The sequence below is a fragment of the Pseudophryne corroboree genome, chromosome 2, assembly GCF_028390025.1.
Source record: "Pseudophryne corroboree isolate aPseCor3 chromosome 2, aPseCor3.hap2, whole genome shotgun sequence".
Taxonomy (NCBI): Eukaryota; Metazoa; Chordata; class Amphibia; order Anura; family Myobatrachidae; genus Pseudophryne; species Pseudophryne corroboree.
In genome coordinates this window covers 969,976,397-969,982,617 of record NC_086445.1, presented here as the reverse complement: position 1 = coordinate 969,982,617, position 6,221 = coordinate 969,976,397, and positions in this window count along the sequence as shown.

Genomic DNA, 6,221 nt, shown 5'->3' with positions numbered 1-6,221 from the left:
AACGTGGATTTGAATTTATCCAATGTGATGTTACTGTAAAAATTTTTATTTTTATTTTTCAAACACTGGAACATCGGATCACCACCATCGAAATATTGAAAAACATTGCGACCATCGTGACATTTGATATCCCCAGCAGCTGTTCCGCCAGGTACACCCCGGTTGGGGGGGGGTTAATGTATGTTTCCTGTATGGCTGCTCCTCTGTACTGCTGCTGACCAATCAGCAGTGAGGCAGAGGGACCGGGAGGCTGCAGGAACATTATCTTCCAACAATCGTCCATGCTATGTATCTGACTGGTCAAATGAGATAATTCACTTGCTGGGGTTGCCGCAAACAATGCGACCATGCCAGGCAAGTGGTTAAAGGCAGATTGCAGAGTATGAAAAGCCAATGTGAATCAGATAATTACAGTATGAGCTGCAAGGCAAAGAGTGCTATAAAAGCCGGAAAATGTTTTTAATGCTAAATGTGCTTTCAATACAAACACAGGCACAGTGATAAATGCTCGCTGTATTGCCTCAGGAGCTACAAGTCTTAGGACAAATTGTAAGAATTTCTTTACTCAATTGGGACAAAGAATTTCAGAAAGAAAAGCCACAGCTAATGGTCTGTATATGGTCTCAGAATGAATAGGAGACCATTATATTTCCTACAAAACATACAAATTTTCTAAATAAAGTGCTGAGCGTGTCTATTGCAAATAAAGACAAAATATAAAATATAAAAAATATGTTTTTCTGTGTGTTAATTGTAAGAAAATGTTGTTTATGGATGAAGTTCCTTTACCTTGAAGCAGATTTCTTCCCTGCAGGGCTGAAACTAGGATTTTTATCACCCGGGACAAGGCAGCAATTTAGTGCTCCCCCCAAAAAGACCAACCATGGCATCCCGATAGAGAGAATAATGACAGTGGGTAGGTAAGTATACTTACCCTCCCCCCACATTCACTATTTAGTAGTGATGAGCTGTGCTGCAGTTGAATACTGAGGTCTCCTCCCCTTCTCTCTCCCATGCTGCTGGCTGGCAGTCATTGACTATACAATATAGTGCCGTGTAGCCCCACTCCCTTTTCGGACCTCCAGTTGCCTCTCCTTCTCCAGCTCATCTGTGCACTGTGCTTCACTGCTGTGATTATAAAAGGTTTGAGGGTCCTGGGATGACTTGCCCCCTGGGCCATGCCTGGCACACTGCACTACTAAGTAGAAACAGGAAGTAAACTATAGCTCCTGACAGCTATTGCAGCCAGTGGCTGTAGTTTATTTTGAGCAATGTGGTGTGCCCTGCTCCTTGTTAGGAGGCAGCTAGCCAAGTCTGGAGCTTGAGCTCCGCCGGGATCTGGGCGACTACTGCCGCATAGGGAGGGATATCAGGGGAAAATTAAACTGACCATCTCGAGGCTCTCTCTGATTCAGCATCAAGATCATGTGGCCCCTTAGCCCCCCGCCCCTAGTTGCGGCCCTGGTGTGACTCAGGGAAGGGGCACTGCATGTATGTGTGTGTATGTGTGTGTTTGTGTGTGTGTGTGTGACTACTGTATATGTGTGTCTGTATGAATGTGTGCATGTGTGTGACTATGTGAATATGTTTGTGACTATGCATCTGTATGTATGTGTGATCGTGACTGTATGTATATATGCGTGACTCTATATTTGTATGTATGCAGGTGTGTGACTATATGTATATATGTGGGTGAATGTATTCATTAGAGATGTGCTCAAACCCCCATAATGGGTTTTGGTTTAGGATCTGTACTTGGTTTTGCCAAAACCACCCTTGTGGGTTTTGGTTTTGGATCTGTATTTTTTTTTTTACAAAAATCATAAAAACAGCTAAAATCACAGAATTTGGATGTTTTTTTCCCAGCAGTGTTATTAACCTCAATGACATTCATTTCCATTCATTTTTGAACACCTCACAGCTCACAATATTGTTTTTATCAAGTTTAGACCAAAAGGTTGCACCGCGGTAACTGGATGACTAAGCTAAGTGACAACATTGGGTGGCACAAACATGTTGCACTTAAACTTGCAGCATGGCACATCTAGGAGACACAATGGCACTGCAGTGGTAGACAGGAAGGCAGTTTAATAAACTAAATGAATATTTGTCATGTAACACTGTAAGGGAGCAAGGTGCCGATTCCTGGGGTAAATGGCAGCAAGCAGCAGCTGAGGAATCATACAAGTCCAGTTTGTGGTGCAACTGGCCGCAACCAGTTTTATTAAGCAGAAAATAAAACAAACATCAAAAGAAAATACCTTGCCTGTCCGGCACTAACTAAACAGAAGACGTTCCTAACTGTCTCTAAACAAAAACACAGAGTTTTACAGTCAATACTGTATGGCTCACTTGTATAAAGAAGCATGTTTCTCTCTTCAGAGATTCTGCAGTCTTCCCAGGCATTCTGCACACACTAATCAGGCTAGCAGCCCTATAAGGCTCTTGCACAGCTGAAAGCCCTGATTAGCAGTCTGTGAGGCCAAAGATCCGAACTGGGCCCAATGTCTGGAACTTGCCCTCTCTCTCAGGGCCCTTATCCAGCTTTTCCAACAGACTGAAAAGGTTCTAACAAAACAAAACATTTTCCTGAAAGTTTTCATTTTCTAAAACATGTAAGACAAGAACCTGGGACAAACATACCTGCCCTCAAACACCATTCCAGTGTTCTTGTCACATATCCTCCTCCCCTGTCTCGACCTAGAGGCCGGAACACTTGTAGCCCCCAAACAGAAGATGCGGGACAATGCATCTGTGTTGGCCAATTGTGTACCCAGTCTATGTTCGACAGTAAACTTAAAATCCTGCAATGCTAGAAACCATCTAGTTACCCGAGCATTCTGACCTCTATTTACATCCATCCATTTTAAAGGGGCGTGATCTGTCACTAGTCTGAATTGTCTACCCAAGAGGTAATATCTTAAGGTATCTAGTGCCCACTTAATGGCCAAAGCCTCCTTTTCCACAATGGCATACCTTTTTTCATGCTCATTGAGTTTCCTACTCAAATAAATGATAGGGTGTTCGTCCCCATCTCTGGTTTGGGACAACACAGCCCCTATCCCTACCTCTGAGGCATCTGTCTGTACAACAAATTCTTTTGAAAATCTGGTGTTGTCAATACAGGTTGTGAACACAAAGCCACTTTTAAGGCTTGGAATGCTTTTTCTGCATCAGGGTTCCATTTCACCATATATGACTGCTTCCCTTTGGTAAGGTCTGACAATGGCACTGCTGTGGTCGCAAAATTGGGAATAAACCGTCTATCGTACCCAGTTATTCCCAAAAAAGCCCTTACCTGTTTTTTATTCACTGGACGAGGCCAGTTTTGAATAGCATCAACTTTATTTAATTGGGGCCTAATTAGACCTCTATCTATGGTGAAGCCCAAGTATTTCACCTCCTCCATTGCGAGGCAGCACTTCTTTGGGTTAGCAGTTAATCCTGCTTCTCTGATCGAGTCCAGTACTGCTTGTACTTTAACCAAATTGGACCCCCAGTCCGTACTGTGAATTACCACATCATCCAAATAGGCAGCTGCATATTTTCTATGGGGCCTCAAAATTTTATCCATCGCCCGATAAAAGGATGCTGGAGCCCCATGCAACCCAAAGGGTAACATCTTATACTGGTACAGCCCCTCCGGAACCGAAAAGGCTGTTTTATCTTTTATGCTATCAGTTAAAGGTATTTGCCAGTAACCTTTGGTCAGGTCCAACGTGGTGAGAAACCTGGCTGTTCCCAGCCTTTCTATAAGCTCATTCACACAGGGCATGGGGTATGCGTCAAATTTGGAAACCTCATTTAACTTACAAAAGTCATTACAGAAGCGTATGCTACCGTCTGGCTTCGGGATGAGAACTATGGGACTGGACCACTCACTATTAGATTCCTCTATGACTCCAAGTTCTAACATGTGTTTAACTTCTTTAGAAACAGCTTCTCGCTGAGCTTCAGGAATCCTATATGGCTTTAAATGGACCCTGACCCCTGGTTCTGTGACAATGTCATGTTTTATTATGGTCGTTCGGCCAGGCAGCTCTGAAAATATCTCACTATTTTGGATGAGAAATTCTTTAACCTGATTGTTCTGATCAGCTGATAATGTCTCTGACACCTTTACTGCGGGAAGCAACCGAGGTGAAGACACCGAAGGGCAAGGCTCCGCTGACAGAGACAACCTACCTTTCCAGGGTTTGATTAAGTTAACATGGTAGATTTGTTCAGGTTTTCTCTTTCCCGGTTGGTATACTTTGTAATTAACCTAATTCGCTTTTTCCCTAATCTCAAATGGACCCTGCCATTTAGCTAGGAACTTGCTTTCCACAGTGGGTACTAAAACAAGAACTCTATCTCCAGGAGCAAGTTCCCGTATCTTGGCAATCCGGTTATATACCCTCTATTGAGCACTGTGGGCCTGTTCCATGTGATCTCTGACAATAGGTACCACGGCTGCAATCCTATCCTGCATTTGTGTTACATGTTCAATAACGCTTCTATAAGGAGTGGGCTGTCCTTCCCACGTCTCTTTGGCAATGTCCAACAGCCCTCTGGGGTGTCTACCATACAACAAATCAAATGGAGAAAACCCCGTAGAGGACTGAGGAACTTCTCTGATGGCCATTAACAAGTAGGGAAACAAACAATCCCCTTTTTTCCCATCTCTATCAAAAACCCTTTTTAACATACTTTTTAATGTTTTATTAAACCTTTCCACCAACCCATCAGTTTGGGGATGGTAGATGGACGTCCTGAGGTGAGTGACCTTAAATAATTTGCACAATTCTTTCATGATCCTTGACATAAATGGAGTACCTTGGTCAGTCAAAATTTCTTTTGGTATTCCCACTCTACTAAAAACCTGCACCAGCTCCCTAGCTATCGCCTTGGTTGTGATAGTGCGTAAAGGGACAGCCTCGGGATATCAAGTGGCATAGTCCATTATTACCAGGATATACTGATGGCCCCGAGCGGACTTTAACAAGGGCCCCATGAGATCCATGGCTATTCTGTCAAACGGGACCTCTATAATAGGCATGGGAACTAGTGGGCTCCTGAAATGGGGTCTAGGGGCATGATACTGGCATTCAGGACAGGAAGAACAATATTCAGACACTTCTTTATAAACCCCTGTCCAAAAAAACCTTTGTAAAACTCTTTCAGTGTTTATTTCTGCCCCTAAATGTCCTGCTGTAACGTGACTGTGAGCTAAATCTAGTACTGTTCTCCGATAAGGCTGGGGAACTACCAGCTGTTCCACCACATCCTCACCCTTTTTGACAATGTGGTACAAGAGCTCATTACAGATGGCCATGTGGGGATACGTAACCCTGTCACCTGGTACCACAGGTTCCCCATTAACAATCTTAACATTCTCTCTAGCCTTTATTAAGGTAGGATCCTTTAACTGTTCAGATGCAAACAGATCCTTCTTTACCTCCAGGTAAGGCACGCTTTCAATTCTAACTACTAGGTCTCTATTTCCAGCAAGAGCGCCCTCACTGGAATCCCCATCTGCCACTTCCCCAGCCAAACTAGCAAAAGGCAAAGGGTCAGAAAGTTCCAAAGACACACGTACATCCATAAAATCTCCGTTATTATCAATTGGCTCTTTACTTCTCACATCTGTTGATAACCGTGATTCCCACAGTTTCCAAAAATGAGGAAAATCCCTCCCTATTATGGCCTCATGCACCAAGGTGGGGACCAGTCCTACTTTAACAATTGCTTACCCACAACAAGTTTCTATATTCACTTCAGCAGTGACATAATGTTGGGTATCCCCATTTAGGCAAGTTACCCCAATAGGTATTTGCTGGACTTTTAAGGGGTTCACTAACCCAATTTTTAACAAAGGTAACTAAACTTCCTGAATCTATCAAGGCCTCTACCCGGTTACCCTCTAAGAACACATCACACATTTGTTTTTCCAGTTTAGGTGAAGGTACCACAGTACAGGCTAACCTAGCAAAGAAACACATTCTGCGACATTCAAAGGCAGCATCACATTGCATGGGTTCTTGCATGACTGGGCAATTGGCAATAACATGACCTGGCATACCACACCTAAAACATTTAACCACACAATTATCAACCCGTTTGGGCAGCATAGACCTTTATAGCCCCATTGGCCTGTCTCCAGGGCCAGTGTTTACAGTCTCTCCAGCCTTGCGTTCTCTTAACCGCCCAGCAACATTTTCCCACAGAACAGTCTTACCAGT